At 48.2% G+C, this 17,169-nt stretch overlaps 1 protein-coding gene across 1 annotated transcript in view; it reads left to right on the top strand.

Annotated features, from left to right (window-relative positions):
* The window catches only part of CHST8 (carbohydrate sulfotransferase 8), a 1,469,505-nt gene that overhangs the window by 1,389,399 nt on the left and 62,937 nt on the right, over positions 1-17,169 (top strand). The gene's annotated exons all lie outside the window — the stretch shown is intronic.

Raw genomic sequence — 17,169 nt, forward strand, 5'->3', positions numbered from 1 at the left:
AGGGCACCAGTCAATTCAGCACGGAGCTGCCACAAGGCCGTACCCTGCTCTGTGGGTCACACACAGGTGCCCAAAAACATACACTAGGGGCACAGGGCTGTACCCCCACCCATGGGTGCCATAGGGTATCCCATGGGTCTGTTCACCAAACCAAAAGAGAGCTGCAGCGCCAGGAGTCCCAGATGAACTCCTGCGTGGAAAACACGACAGAACACACAATAAAAAGCAGTAAAGGACAAGTATACGGAGGCCCTGTCCCTCCGATGCATTTCGAGCATCACAGGCAGGAGGAATGTTTTGGCCCTATCCCTTCTGAGATGCATCATGTACTCCACCTGTCAGATCCCAACTGAATATGACAGGGAGGACTGCGTCTCTAGGCTGTGTCCACTCATAGCACATGGGTCTATGTGGATGCCGTGCAGTGAGTATAGGAAAATGTGTGTGGATTAGCCCCCACATTTTCCAGAGAATGATCTACCATCATTCAATTTCATATAGCATAGCTCACCCACTGTGCAGATGGTGGAATTCCTCCCAATAGGCCAGCCTGCAGCCGTTCATCCAGCTTTGTTCGCCAAACCGTCTTGCCGCCTTATATCCACAGCTAATTTCCATCTTGAACTTTGTCACAGAAGCCTGCAAAGCGCCCCAAAGCCGACTCGACCCTGTCAAGCACCGAGAACAACAACAGCAAAAAGTACATTTTGGGTTCTGTCCCCCAGGTCCTTCCCAGAAGGCCCCTAGGGACATATTAAGACCCATTTCGCCCTTTGTGCTGAAGCCAAGAAACCTTAAACTGCTGTGGTTATTAACTGTACCGACTACCCCCCCTGTCAGTATCCAGAGTGCATCCCTTTTCCTTCTTCGAAACTGTCTGTCCTCTGCAATCCTTTAAAAGATGGGTTGTATTTCGTAATGTTGTTAGACTGTCGGTTGTGATTAATAAAGTAGATATTTTTAAAACAACCGTGACTGGACACTCCTTTTATCATTGGGTAATAATTGTATTTTCTCTGTGTTGCAATTAACCACCGATCAACAAACGTTTGGGGATAAGCCTGCCTTTCTGTCCACGTTACCAAAATTGGACAAGGAGGTTTATAATTTGCTTGTTATTCCAATGTGTTTGTATCCCTTGTGGTGTATTAGAGGCATGGGGCTGATTGATGGTTTAGAAATCGATATTCACCCCTGGTCCACTGGTACTTCAGAAGTTGATTCTTCACAGTAGCCAACATGTTACACTTAGAAGACTTGTGCGGTTGGCCATTGTGCTGCACTTAGAATAATTCAGGAGTACGACCTGCTCAGAGGATTTTTTGCAGGTAGCCATTATATTGCACAGACTGTAGCTTTTGCATCAGAGGATCTCTTGTGATGGCCATTGGATAGCACCTGGAGGGGTTGAGCTGTTGACCAAGGTGCTTCACTTAGTCGAGTCCATGTGGGCGACCACGTTATGGATTATAGGCGATTGTAGTATGTGTTCTACCACAGGGAATGCAGGTGTTGGCAGAATGCTGCTTTTAAAGTTAAGTGGGGTCTTCAATGTAGCCACTTAATGATAGCTGGAAGCATGTATAATATATTAACCATAATTTATCAACCAAGATGTTTTAGAATGTTGCAGAATGTACCAATTCTAGGCTTATCGTTCATTATAACCAATGCATTTTTCCTCTTGTGCTTTTGGAATTAGCCGAAGGCACGGCCACACACTTGAACAAATCTGCTTTCACGTACAACTCGGATGACACTATGTTCAACACTTCTGCCTGCTTGATATCCTGCTTGATCTCTCTTCTGCCTTTGACACTGTCAATCATGCCATCCTGCTCAACCGTCTTCGTGACAACCTAGGTATCATTGGTCTGGCTCTGGCGTGGCTGACTTCTTTCCTCTCCGACCAACCCTCTCTGACATCTTTTTCTCTACCTGTGGTGTCCCCCAGGGATCTAACCTCTCTCCCTGGCTGTTCAACCAATACCTGGCACTCCTTGCCCACCGCATCGCCGCTCTCTTTCCCATCTTTCAGTGCTATGCGGATGATACCCAGCTCATTTTCAGACTACCCTCGGCCTCCTCCTCTTCCTCTCCTTCCCTCATCTCTGACTGTCTGTCTGCCATCCAGGATTGGTGTGCCGCCAACGACCTCTGCCTTAATGCCAGTAAGACTGAGATTCTACTCATCGGCACACCAACTCCCTCCTTCCCTGCAGCTCTCTGGCCGGCCTCTCTTGGCCCTCCTCCCACTCCCACCTGCAAGGCAAAAAACCTTGGGGTCATCTTCGACTCTGCACTCTCCTTCTCCCCTCACATCTCTGACGTCTCTAAGAGGTCACACTACCAGCTGCACCTCCTTAGAGGTATTCTTCCTTTCCTATCCTTCCCCCAGAAGCTCACTGTCTCCAGAGCCCTGGTCCTCTCCAAGCTGGACTACTGTAACAGCCTCTATCTAAATCTTCCTGCCACCACTCTCCGCCCTCTGCAACTTATCCAGAACAGGACTGCGAGACTTGTCCTTTGCCTCAAGCCCAGATATCGTATCTCTCCAGGACTGAAATCTCTGCACTGGCTCCCAGTGGCTGCGAGGATTAATTCAAAACCCTCTGCATTGTACACAATTCCTTCTGGGGTCTGGGGCCGAAATACCTTCAACTCTCTCTTCCTAAATACCTTCCTTCTCGAGCTCTTCGCTCTTCTACCTCCAACTCCCTCAGGGTCAGTCGCTTCTCCAAGCAACAAGTTGGTGGCAGATCACTCTCTTCGGCAGGGGCCTCTCTCTGGAACAGCCTTCCTGCCTCCCTGAAACTCGAGGAGAACCACCTCTGGTTCCGGAAACACCTCAAAACCTTCCTCCTTGCTTCTGCTTTCTCTCCTTCCCTCCCTTGCTGAACTCCTGACTGAAATCTTCTGATCTCTGGCCCAGGCCCTGTCAACTGCCCACCTTCACTACCTACCTGGCACTTGGGGACTGTTTTCTGTATCCCTTCAGTCCCCTTTCCAGCACTTTGTCTGCACTTCCTTGCACTTGCCTGTTTTTTATATGTTCTTATTTATCTTATTTATTCCACTTCCCATGTACTGCACTTTCCCCTCTCCCTTTACCCCCTTGCACTCTTCCTTTCCCCCCTTCCCATGCACTTGCGCGATCTGAATGACACCTGGCCTAGTAAGATCGTTGTCTGTCCTCCCTTTGTTCCCCCCTTGCCTTGTCGCACCTTGAAACACTTGTGTATAGGCACGTTATAAATGCCATATCATATCATACCATAAGAATGTAGTTACCTGTCTCTACAAAACATTCAAACTTTTGATACGCACATAACTGGTTATCCTCTTGCGCACACCCCCCAGCTTATTATCCTAGTGTACATCGCTCCTCCCATACACATGCGAGTTAGCCATGGGTGGCTAACAGGAACTCAGCCAAGCCCTCATAACCTTTAATGGCCATTATACAGACACGCATACCAGCACCTCCTAACTTTCCCATACTTCGAACTTCAGTCCCTCTTAGGGCTTTCAACCGACAGCACGTTGGGACCATAACCATGGTGAAAGGCACTATACAAATGACAAAATTAACTACAATGAAATATGAGGATACCATGTTTGTTCTTTTTTCTGTGTAAAGATGGTCCGCATGTCCAACTTACCACCAATAGAAGCGCAAGAAAATATTTGGGCCCTAGCACTTATTGTCTTGCAAACTAAGCACTGCTATACAAGTATCTCTAGGGGCCATTTTTATTTTTGTTGTTTAAAACACATTATTCCAACTGTGAAGCCTGTTGATTTAAACAGTTATTTGGAAACACACAAGACACATTGAGCCTGATTTACAAAGTGGTTTTCATTGGGATTTGCCCATTGAACAACTGTTTTGTAGACCTGGCCCTTTCAGTGTACCAATGCAGCATTTACGGCATTCACAGGATTGCAACTTTTCATAGATTGAAATGAAAGGTTTTTTTGTTTACAAATTAGACGTATTTGGCAGGGCAAACTCTTTGCCATGCTTTGATGATTTTGGGGTTTAAGGAATATTTTACTGAAAACAGAGTTTCTTTGAAATTACAACAGTATCATTTATTTGCCCAGTGGGTCAGATATGTGCTGAACACGGGGGGCATTGTTGAGCAGCCTACAAGATGGCTGCCTAGCTCTCTTGCTCCGTGGCCCGACGGCTGAATATCCGCCTGAATCAGCAGTTCCCTGCATCATCCGGAGCCGAGACCGTGGGCATTGTGCTGCTTACCGACTGAACAACATCTTGGTCGCTTTCGGGGCGAAAATCGGAGCTCGGTGCTGCTCCGCTCCCGCGCTGGGCGCTGGGTAACTGAGGCCTCCTGGGCCGCGTGTTCCAGCTGCGGCCCCGACCCCCCGTTTCCTGCGCGGGCCCGCCCCCTGGCGCTGACTGATTACCCGGCTCCTTCGCCTGGCTGTGTGGTGTGCTGCCACTTGGAGCGGCGGGCCTGATCTCCTCTCTGCCCGGGGTTGGGCCCTCGCGCGCCTCTGGACGGTGTTTACTTCCCCGGGCTCGCTCCCCCTGCTGCAGGGCCCACCTGTGTTCGCGGCTCCCTTCTCCAGCCTGCCCTCGGTGGAGCAACCTCGACGGCGACATCGCGACATCACTCCTGCAGCTGACGGATTGACTACACACCGGGCCGGATCCGCCTGGCGTCTACCCCACGGTGGCGGTTGGGGTGGCCCTGCTGCCTTAGGGGTGCCGCTCTGACTGCCGACGCTGACACTTGCAGGTGAGGAGTTGGGGGCCTAGATTGCTACGCACTGACCTATAAAGCGGTCGGTCCTGTGTTGGACGAGAGGTTAAGGCCCCCCCTTCCCCTACCGATCCCTGAGAGCCTGGGACCCCAGTACCACATCCTACAAAGGCTGCCCTGCCGGGTCTCGGCGTGCCCTCAAATATGTCCGGCAAAGCACGCGGGGCCAACAAAGCGGGGGCAATGGACAAATATGCCAAAACACTTGCTAGACAGGAACAGTCGGGAGCAGCCCTGTCTCAAGACGATCCAGACGCACCCTCATGTCCCCCTCAGCCGGACCTCACAGCATTAATGGAAACTATGGCAAAGAACTTTGCGTCATTCCATGAACAATTGGATGATATTAATGCTAGTGTGGCCTCAATGCGCGCCAAACTGGATCAGCACGGTGCTAGGCTGGTGGAGGCCGAGACCAGGATCGGGGCCAATGAGGATGGGGTGCACGCGATCCAAAACACTGTCGCAGACCTGGTGCACGATATGAAACAAGTCAAGGTGGAGTGCGACGAATTAGAGTCTAGATCCCGCAGGAACAATATTCACATTGTGGTGGTCCCGGAGACGGCCCTCAAAGGCAAAATGGAACTAGCAGTTGAAAATCTCCTTAGAGACCTTTTGGGCAATCCTCAACTCTCTCCATTCTTCACAATTGAACACGCACATCGAGCTTTGGCCCCTCACCCTAGGCCGGGCGATTTCCCCAGGCCAATTATTGCCAAGGTCCTCAGCTTCAGGGATAGGGATCACATATTGCGCTTGGCCCGGGAGAGGGGTGAACTGAAACTGGAGTCTCAGACCATCCAAATCTTCCCCGACTTTTCCGTTAATGTTCAAATGGAGCGCAGGCAGTTCAACGGTGTGAAAAAGCTCCTCAGAGAAAGAAAAGTGGAGTACGCCATGCTGTTCCCTGCAAGGCTTAAGCTCACCCACTGCAATAAGCTATACTTCTTCACTGTCCCTGAGGAGGCGATGAAATTCATTGAAGCCCATATTCCCCTCCCTGGCCCGGTGGACGAGCCATTGGCCGATGGCTGAGGAGGCCCGTCATGACCCCTGTATGTGGGCTTCCCTCTGTAGCACCGACACACTTGACATTTTCTTGCTGAACTCATGGATCCTATTTCTTGTATATCCGTTGCTATTAGTACCTTGTTATAATATCTCCTGTGAACTTAACAAGTGATACCGCTGTACGATCTACGGTGTACTGCACCGATCACTCACTTAAGTCGGGTTCACGGCAGCAGCGACCCCCGCTGCAGTTGCAATGCCGAGGTTGGCTTGTTATTATTACTTGTTCTGCCCCAGTTGGGCGTACAAGCGAGTGTTGCCCTGTTGGGCTTGGCATGCTCGCTTTAGGTCTTCGGGTGGGTTTTAGCGCACTGCTGTGTTGGGAGGGGCAGTGAGGGAGTAGGGGAGTACAGTTGTGGGATGTTATGACAAAAATGGAAAGGTAGTAGTAGCTCTGGGCAGGAGGCAACATGCCATTGCATTGATAGCCAACGCATGTTCAACAAACAATGCCACCCGTTGCTGGGATGTCACCTGAAAACCGCAAAATGTCTGTCAGGCTAATGTCTTGGAATATCAGAGGGCTTAGCAACTTCACGAAGGCCCGCAGGATAACTGCGTAGGCCCAAAGGCATGGGGTCAAGATACTCCTCTTGCAAGAAACCCACGCCCTTGCACACCTTTCGTCCTCTCTCGCTCCGGCATGGGGCCCCAACAAATATTACACGGTTTACTCCTCCCAATCCAGGGGTGTCCTCACATTAATTCATAAGTCTGTGGAATTTTCCTTCCACACTAGTCACATAGATCAAGAGGGGAGATATGTGATCCTCCACTGTCTGCTCGCTAATACAGAATGCCTTCTGGTTAACACATATGCCCCGGACATAGATGCACCTGAGTTCTTTGATGACATCAATGTCCTGCTCCAAAGATATGTTGGGGTCCCGATCATCTGGGGGGGGCATGAATCTAATACTAGACTCCGAGTTGGATAGATCAGGCGTTGCTCCCAGAATACTGTCCAGAGCCGCTCGCCGGCTCCACGCCTACATGGTCTCTGAGGATCTGGTCGACGCCTCCACCCGCTGACTAAAGAGTTTACATTCTACTCTTCGGTGCATGATAGTCATTCCAGAATTGATCTCTTCCTTCTGTCAGCTGGGCTCATTGGGAACACTCTCGACATGCAGATACTGCCGCGCACGCTTTCCGATCACTCCCCGGTCACACTTGACATAACCCTGCAGCCTACCCTCCCCCGCCACTCCAATTGGTGCTTTAAATCAGAGGCACTACAGGATATAGTCTTCAGGGCCGACATCCTTGCAGACATCACCTCGTTTTTTTGATAACAACAAACGCCACAACACAACAGATGGGGTTCGCTGGGAGGCATTCAAGGATTTCATTAGGGGTATGCGCGTCTCCAGTGAAGCTGGGGTCCTGAAGGATATTAGGAGCTCCTTAAGATGCTCCGAGACCAAGCTCAAAGAACTGGAGCGCGAGTACGCATCCGCCCCTTCCCCTCCCAAGTTGGCACAGATACGAACAGAACTGGACACATTTGAGGCCCTCGCCCTCAGCGAGATAAGATACTACGACCGACCCATTGCTGTTCGGAAGTATGGCGAAGGAGAAAGGCCAGGTCGAACTCTAGCAGGACTGGCCCGGATCGAGGGGGGCAGAGCCCGGATTGATAGCATTATCGACAAGAACGGAGTGCGGCAGTGGTCCGACCAACCCATTCTTGAGACCTTTGCAGATTTCTATGCAGCCCTCTACGCTCGGCAATGCGAGCACAGCCCACAGGATCTGGATCTCCTCCCTGATCGCATCCCCATGTCCCTTATATCTCAGGCCACCAAAGAACAATTAGACATACCCTTCACTCTTGACGAAATCGCCGCGGTCATCTCGGCCCTCCCTAAAGGGAAAGCTCCCGGTCCAGACGGCCTTACCGCCGAATTTTATCAGGAACATGTCGCCCTACTGGCCCCCCGATAGCGCGAGGTGTGGAATGAGTCGCTACGCCGCACTATCCTCCCCCAGTCCCTGCGTGAGGCTGTCATCACCGTGCTCCCCAAACCAGGTAAGCCTCTCGATGAATGCAGATCCTATAGACCTTTGTCCCTCATGGACACTGACACAAAAATGTTCACCAAGATCATAGCAAATAGGTTCCTCCCCATCATGAAATACCTGATCCACCCGGACCAAAGTGGATTTGTCCCCTCCCGCTCCCCTGCCTTAAACATTCGGTGACTGTTTCATTTCATCTCTAGGATTGACCCCAAGGCCAACGCGGTTGCTGTGACACTAGATGCCCAGAAGGCGTTCGACATGGTTTCATGGCAACACCTATGGGCGGTGCTTGTGAAGATGGGGATTGGCCGACGCATGTTGTCCTACATTAAACTGCTATACACCAACCCCGTGGCCAAGGTCCTGGTTAACTCTCATCTGTCAGCGTCCTTCACCCTCCACAGAGGGACACGTCAGGGATGCCCATTCTCCCCCCTACTGTTTGCGATGGCTATCGAGCCCATGGCAGATAGTGAACGGGACAATCATACTCGCAAAGGGATACGCCTACGGGATACCCCCTAAATTATATCGCTATACGCGGACGATGTACTTCTGTACATCAGGGACCCCTCGGTCCATCTAGACCCAATCATCCGCGAAATAATTAAAATTGGTACATTCTCGGGCTTCACCATAAATTAAACCAAATCAGAAATCTTCCCCCTCACGCCCACAACCCCCCAACCGACATGCGAATACCCGCTCAAGTGGTCCCCCGGGGGCATCAAGTACCTGGCGGTACAGGTATCCCTCTCGAAATCCTCTTTGCTGGCTGATAACTATGTGGCTGTATGCTGAGGCCAGGATGAAGAGATGGTGTAACCTCCCTCTCTCACTGTCAGGGAGACTATCGCTAATCAAAATGGTCATAGTTCCAAAACTCCTATACATATTTGCTAACGTTCCACTCTGGCCCGGGAAACAATATTTTGCGGACCTGCATGCGGGGTGTGCCCGCTTTCTATGGCACTCTGGTGCCGTGCGCAGGAAGTGGCAACATATGACATTACCTTATGAGAAAGGGGGCTTCAATGCACCGGACCTAACCCAGTATTGGATAGCCGGAGAAGCTCAGCACGCTACACACTGGTACCGATACCAGGACCCTCCCCCGCACGTTAAGCTTGAGATCCTCGCGACTGAGGAGGTGAATGTCATGTCCCTGATCCTCTTCCATTCGTACCACTCGGATGCCTCGGCCGACCCAGTGGCCGCCACTATCAGGGCGTGGAAACAGGGTCTACTAGCCCGCTCTGAAGCTCCTCCGTACTACAAATGGCTACCCTTGTGGTCATTTCCGGGCCTTGCCCCCACGCATGATAAGCTCCTTATTCGTCACTGGCTGGACCTGGGATATCACTCACTATCCGACTTGTTCCCCGAAGGGAAATTCATCACCCCGCAGACATGGAGGCCAGGGCACTCCAAGTCCTCTCTTGAGTTGCTGCAATACTTTAGACTTAGAGCGGCAGTCCAAGACATGTGGCCCTCATACCCAGACGAACCCCCTGAGTCCCCCGAGATCTCATACATCGCTAACTCCGCTGGTGGCAGGGGCATTGTGTCTACCCTGTATAAAATGCTGATGGCACAAGCTGTAGAACCTCCCCATACGATCTGGGGCGCATGGAGCCGGGAGCTGGGATTGGACATCACTGAAGGTATGTGGGCAAAAATGTGCTTACACACACGCAAGGTCTCCCTCAACACTAGATTCAGATGTGTGCAATACAAGTTACTTAATCGCCTGTACTATACCCCTCATGCGGTTGGGAGGTTTGCACGTGATCACCCCCACTAATGCCAGAGGTCCAGGTCCACTGATGCAGACCACGCCCACATGTTCTGGTCCTGCGGGGCACTGGCCCCATTCTGGGAGGCTGTACTTCGGGCCCTCTCAGAGATGGTGGGGTTCCGGATCGACCCTGACCCCCTGGCTCTATTGTTTGGGATGTGGGAAGGGACTGAAGCAAGGCGTGTCGCTAAATTCCTGAATGTGGGAGCGATAGTGACTAAGAAATGCATTCTGCAGTGCTGGAAGCGGCGGTCCCCCCCTTCACTGGAGATGTGGTTAAAGGCTCTTACCTGGACACAGATGTGTGAAGAGGACTATATTAACACGCTGCCTGTGAAGGCTCGCCCCAAAAATGTGTGGCCAGAGTTTTGCAGCTATCTGAACAGTCGGGCGGACCTGGAGCTTCTGTCTTCTCCCCCATCACCTGAGCAGCCGACAGGGCGGGCTGAGCTGTGAACTGTAAATGGCCTTGCCGTATCTACTCTGCTCCTATGAATGTACGCGGTCTGCTGTAGAGACTTTGCATTGTTATCTATGCTTTAAATATGTAACATGAGCTGTTGCTGTAGTGTGTAAAGCGCCAGTCACTGCTTCTTGCCAATAAAGAAAAGTTTTAAAAAAAAGATATGTGCTGAACACTAATGCATGCCATACCAACTTCCCTAAAGAACTAGACTAAGCTACAAAGTAAAACCCTTTTTATAAAACTGAACATCACCATTTGGTGTAACATATTGTGAGTTTATTTTCTTGTGGCTATGCATCATCATCATCAATATCAATAGGAGGCATTGCTCCTTATGAAATATGGATCAAGAGCAGATGCTTTTGTCACAAATGGATATTCAAGGCATCTCAGGTTGACCCATTTGAGATGCTCTGCAAATACCGGCTGCCATCAAATTATATTCTGTAACACCTAATCCTAGGCAAGATAAAACTACAACTGGACAAGCTCACAGAACGATGTGAGCTAAAAGGTTAGCACTTGCCCAGCATTCATCCGTTACCCAACACAATTAAAGATGCAGTGTGGAACTGCACAGTGTGTAGTACACACATATGGAAATGGTGCAACCCGAAAACCTGGGCCCACCACTAAACTTCACCATTTGACCATGCTGTGTGATGCTGGGGAAATTCACTGTCCCTTATTGGATCGTGTTCTCTTTGACTTTCAAAATTGGGATCATCTGGAAGTCTTTCTGTGAAATATGAGCTACAGAAAAAACATTCTCATACACGATTTGATAAACTATAGTGTGTGACCCAAAAATTATAATATTTATAATTTATATAGTGCACATCACGTGCTGAATTGCCCGTATACTTGATCATTTCTCAAGGCAATGTCACATGTAAACTATGTCACCCACCTAACAGAAATGTAAAAAAATAATAATTCTACAATATTTGGTTGGTAAGGGATTCTCCCTGGGCCTGTCTGCATAAGGAGTCTGCCAACCCAATACAATCGTTGCTCCCCCATCAGCCTTGGCCGTGGAGTCTCCATTTGCTACACAGTTAGTGAGTAGGGTAGTAGAGAAGAAACCCATTTTAGGCATTGGACTGCCTGACTAATCCTGAGGCTTGCTAGTACCAGGCACTTCTGTACTTTTTCTTACCTCTCTCCTGCCATCCAAGACATGTGGGTGCCGCCTGCTGATGCAACACTTGCCTGCTCAAGGACTTTCTCCTAGGGCATACATTCAGTTGCACCCCTGTTTTTTCCTTGCCTGTCCATTCCCAGATTCAGGGGCATGAGCCTACCTGTGGTTACTCATTGTATCATCCTTAGAGGGATTGTTTGCTGGCCCAACAGGCAACCAGCGGCTGCAACTCGCACACAGCTTTCTAAAGCAGCTGTATCAAACCACTAGTTATACACATCTTATTTATTCCGTGGGTTTACCTTCTTGAAGATGGGTGAAAAATAAAGATTTATAATTGACAAATGTAATTCTGGAAGGGAAAGCAGAATACAATCAAAAGTAATGCAATCTAATGTAACTCGGTTTTGTATAGTGCATCCTCTTCCATTTGGGGATCTTTTTGTACTATAAATGTGAATAACGCATGGCTTCGAATTAATTCTGACCACTATAATTGCTCTGGGCAGCCTTCAACTCCATTGTTTTTATCATGTTTGCCCCATATCAGAAGGTGATCAGCCAGTTTCAAACCAGTCTTAGCCCTGCCACCTTTGTGTGGTGGGTAGGGTGTTCCAGAGCATTGCTAGTGATTATAAACCTTCTATCACCTTTTTTCCTGTCACCTATTGTATAAATGTACCTGTTTTAAACAGTTTTACAAACCAAGGCAAGCTATATATGCCTGGAACCCATGTGAATTAATGCCTATAGGATTTGGCAGATTTTAGCAAGCGCATGGAGGGATGCATGTCCATAGGTGACTTCTAGCTTATTAATTGTAACATGTTTTACTTGGAAACACAGGTAAAACACATACATCATTATCAAACCTTTTCATTTGCAATTGGCACTTATTGAAATATACACATGTCAGCTGCAAATGAGCCTTGAAAGTGGCTGACATAGCCATTAAAGCAATATAATGTTTCAACTACATTGGGCCTCATTACGAGTCCGGCGGTAACCGTGCCTGAAATTCTGGCAGGTTACCGCCAGACTCGTATAACCATTCTGCCTCCATGATTCCTGGAATTACCGGGGCATTACGACCCCGGTGACCCGGGAATTCTGGAGGCGGAATCCCCATTCCCATCGAGTCCCATGGGACTCGTGATGGTGCCGGTGTTTCCACATCCGCCTGCAGGCGGGTGGTGTTAAACCCGACAGGTCAGAACTGGCGGGAATGACGCCTCCAGCCTGCAGAACTCGAGGTCACTGAGTCCGGAAACAACGGTGGCGGCGGGTTTACCGCCACCATTATTTCCAGACCGGGTGACTCGTAATGAGGCCCATTGTTTTCTATGCAGACTATGGATAGCACCTGGAGAACTACAAGAGGCTTCATTTACATTCTTGCATTTCTCATTTGCACATCATGTTGTGAAAACATTTCTCCAGGTTTAATACTAAAATAAGTGCACTGAAGAGCCATTATCTGCTTTTATAATTTTATTGTGACAACAAGAACGCACAAATTCAAAAATGTAATGAAGCTATTTTGGTAAACGCCATCAGCCTGATTCATGGAATTATCTGCCGTAAACCGCAGATTTGGTCGCCATTCTGCCAGAAAATCCCTGTTTGTGGTATGGGGATTTTCCGGCAGAATGGTGCGCAAATCTGCGTTTTACGTGCAAATAATTCCATGAATCAGGGGCCATGTGTTATTTTGAAAAGATTCACTGCACGCTCTACCTTAGGAATATTGTGCTTACATTCTGAGACAGAAGACGACCTTTAGAGGGGGAAATTCATTGAATGTTTCTCATTTTATAAGATCAATGCTTCCATTTTGTGACTCGAACATCATGGAAGAAAAAAGTATTTAGTCACATTTGTCATTCTTATGAAGCAGATACGAATTGGCTGTTATTGAATAGGCCATACGAGTGTTTTTCTGTGATGTGGTGCAGCTTTTCGGGATCAGTTAATAAATGCCTGCAGTGGGAAGGCACTGCTCCTTCAAGTCGCCAAGGGCAGCTGATCAAAACTGGTGATTAAATGAATGATGGCCACTAGTTAGCATCACTGGCCAGGTTAACAGAAAATCACTGACAGGTAAGGATTGGCTGGCAATGAAATATGGGTTGTTCAGTGAGGCCTGACCTGGGGACCTGTACACTATATAGTTAGCTGCACAAGAAAGTTGGGACACAAAGACCACATAGCCAGCCAGAGGCTATATTTCTAAACATTTCAGAAGAGTCAATGCTGGAGGCCTAGCTTCACATGATTTGACTGCCCGGATAAGAGTAATCAAGCATCTCATTTTGAATACATGGTCCATGAGATTAGATCTGTTTATGGGCCTAGAATTGGCGCTTTGGCATTTTTTCCAAATTCAAATGTTTATGCTGCTTCAATAATTTGGAGGCAAAACTAAACTACAAGGCTGAACTGCTTTGATGAGAATGGCTTTCAAATGCCTTCTCTGTGGGAAAATAAATCCGACCATGGACCTAAAACATGGCACTTGGCCCATGTTTCCAGGTTCTTAATTTATGACTGTTTCGATCTTTTCGGAGCTGAAAATGACAATTTTCACCATATTTTTGCAATACATTTTTCTTTTCCGTGGGTGCACCTTTAAGAGGCATGACCATGCATGTTTGTTAAGTAGGCCTTTCAACTATCTCTGTGCTAGTGAAACACTGAGTTTATCATGATACTGAGTTTTGGCACAGCACACAGCGCCAGCCTGTGTTGCCCCTTGTATTTCTTTGCCCAGAATAAGTGGAACTATCAAAGCGCAGATGAGGGAAGAGAGGAATCCTTTGAAGGGGGATTTAAAATGCGTTACTTGCTTGATTTATCCATAGCTTTAGATTGATTTTAGGTTGTTTTCTTAGAAGCCATGGACGTTTGTGTTTTTTAACCCTTTCAATGTCTGGATTTTACAGAGATAGGTTTGTATGATCTCACTTGGGCCCTGGATTGTCAATCCTGACAGAACTACTGTAATTATAATTTTAAGTTTCACTGTGCTACAATGGCTACACATATATTGTGGATTGGTTGGAGGTTGATTTAACATTTTAGAAGCGAGCAAAGGAAGACTAGGATTCTAGTACTCTGTTCAACTATTTTATTACCAATATTAGGAATGACATTTTTTTTGAAAATAATATTTTAATTTGCATATATTATTTCTACCAGAGAATAATTATACATCAGTGCTAAACAAGAGTGAGAGAATTCTTAATGTCTTTATATTTAGGAGGATAAAATGCACTTTATATCGAGCTTAAATACGGGTTGTTTGGGTGTTTAAACTGTGTAGGGAAGATATTGTTAACATCTACTTTTTATCATTCACCCAATGGTAATAAGAATTGCTTCCTGGATGCTGTAGATGGTAGACTCAGAACAATATTGCTGCCCAATATTGAGTCTGCCAGGTGCTCATGGGTAGTGGCTTCTCTTGCACTATGCTTAGAGATCCATCGGGTGCAGCACTATTCTCTGCCGAAAATCTGACATAGCCCCAGGTACGCATTTCTACCACTTTTGGGTCGAGGTTAGGCTCCAGTATGCAGGGTATGATGAAAATCAGGACAACCCATACCTTTTTTCATTCTGATGGAATGCAGTCATTAAAAAAGAAGGCCTTGCCAGTGTGTCACACACAGGCACATACATTGATGTCACTTCCCATGATGTCACTTCTTATGACATCACTTGGACCAAAGATTGCACCATATCGTTGAGTCACCCGTCCCCAGTAAATTTAAAAGTAGGCACATCTATAATTGTATAGTATTGAAGTATATTAATGCGGACTGATTACTTTGCACACAGTGGGGGTCATTACGACCCTCGCGCTAAGGGATTACCGGTAGGGTAAGGGTTCCACGCATCTAGGCTGTGGATGGGTGTGCTGGTACTCAGCGAGGTGGGAATCTCTGTCCTGTCAGCCCCATGCTGGCAAACTGATCAAGGGCAAACCTTGTGCGCCACTTTCTCTAATGAGAGGGGTCGGAGAAGATGTCATTTTGTAACAATGGGAAATAAGAAAACTTGCTTCAAATTTGATTGGCAGATTGCACAATATGCAAACAAATTGGCCCTCATTACAACTCTGGCAGTAGCCGTGCCCTTATTAAGGGCACGGCTGCCGCCGGAGTTGCATTTTTTCCGGCACCCATGAATGGGTAATAACCAGATCATGCCGAGTTTGGCGGACCCAGTAATTGCCTATTCGCGGGTGCCGATATGGCCGGCCTCCCGATCCCCATTCTGCCCAATAGGGCAGAATGGGGGTCGTGAGCATGGTTGCACTGGTGCCGTTAATAACGGTGCCGGTGCAATCATGAGTTCTGCTCGCGGTTGCCGTTCTGCACGCCTGGTCAGACCACGCGTGCAGTCCGGCACCGGCAAGCAGAACTCGTAATGTGGTGGAGAGGTAACAATGGCGCTGGTAGCACTACCGGTGCCGTTGTTGCCTTTCCGCCACATTCATAATGAGTACCATTGAAATTCAGTTGGGGTTTCACCCTCTGAACCACTGTTTAGAAAAGGGGCATCATCTGGTGGAAGCTCCAGCACTCAGACCTGAGGCAAGAAAGGATTGGGAGGCAACACCTTGTTCCATTCCTCGCACCTCCCCTCCCTGCAGATTTGAGAACCTTATTTGCACCTCGTTAAGACAGGTGTGCAAGAAATGCATTAGACCATGATGTCTGGGGAATGCCTGATAGGTTATAGTTGTGTGGATGTCCACCTCATTTGTCTTGCTCCCTTCCTTCTCCCTGCCTGACTCTCCCCTGTCGTGTATCATTCCTTCCCTGCCTGACTCTCCCCTGTCGTGTATCATTCCTTCCCTGCCTGACTCTCCCCTTAGAACGCCTACGTGTGTGAAAGTGCTTGAAGTTGGTGGGTGTTTTTACAGAAACTTTGCACCGGTGCAAGTCCAATTGGCTCTAGGGAAAAAATATGTTCTTCCAATGCATTTTTGCACCAGAGCAAGAGATGGGGGTAAAGGTAAGCATTGACCTGGTGCAAAAATACATTGAAAGAATCGTTTTTTTGCACTATGGACATTTTTGTGATAGGGCTAGTTGCACTTGCGCAGGTGCAACGTTTCTGTAATATATTGTGTACATAGTAAGCACACGCAGTGCTTGTTTTGCCAACAACTAATGTAGACCTACACGTTTAAATCGCATGTTTTCTTTGTGATATTTAACTAATCCCTTGACCGATGGATTTGTGTATCAGGGTAGGGGACCCTTCTGGGGACTTGAGGTGATCCCGGTGCAGACAGCCCCCAGAACTTTGAATTGACTTGTTGATGCTCACTGGCATATAGTCATGTGCTTGAACGTGGGGCCTGGAAAAACTGCAGCAGGCCATGCAGTGTACAGTGGGTAGTCATGGACACCAAGGGCCCGATTCATGGACATATTTGCACGGTGACTTTGCACTGCTGCATAGTGACTTTGCACTGCTGAATAGTGACTTTGCACTGCTGACACAAACCCTGATTCATGGGACTGCAAAGTGTATTTTTGCAGTGCAATGTCCGGGCAAGGTCACTGCATAGACATGTTTGCAGTACAAAATGACTTTGCACTGCAAAAATACACTTTGCACAGTTTCATGAATCACGGTGTGTGTCGACATTACTACAGAAACGTTGCACCGCTGTAAGTGACATTTTGCAAAGTACAGGGCCAACATTGCTCTCGTGCGAAAACAATGGGCCTCATTACGACCCAGGCGGTAAGTTACCGCCTGGGCCGTGACTTTACCACCATGGCGTAAACTACCTTTACGCCATGGTGGTTGGCGGACTTACCGCCCCATTCCGACCTTGGCGGGGCGGTAAGTC

The sequence above is a fragment of the Ambystoma mexicanum genome, chromosome 1q (genome assembly GCF_040938575.1).
Source record: "Ambystoma mexicanum isolate Mex_15411 chromosome 1q, UKY_AmexF1_1, whole genome shotgun sequence".
NCBI lineage: Eukaryota > Metazoa > Chordata > Amphibia > Caudata > Ambystomatidae > Ambystoma > Ambystoma mexicanum.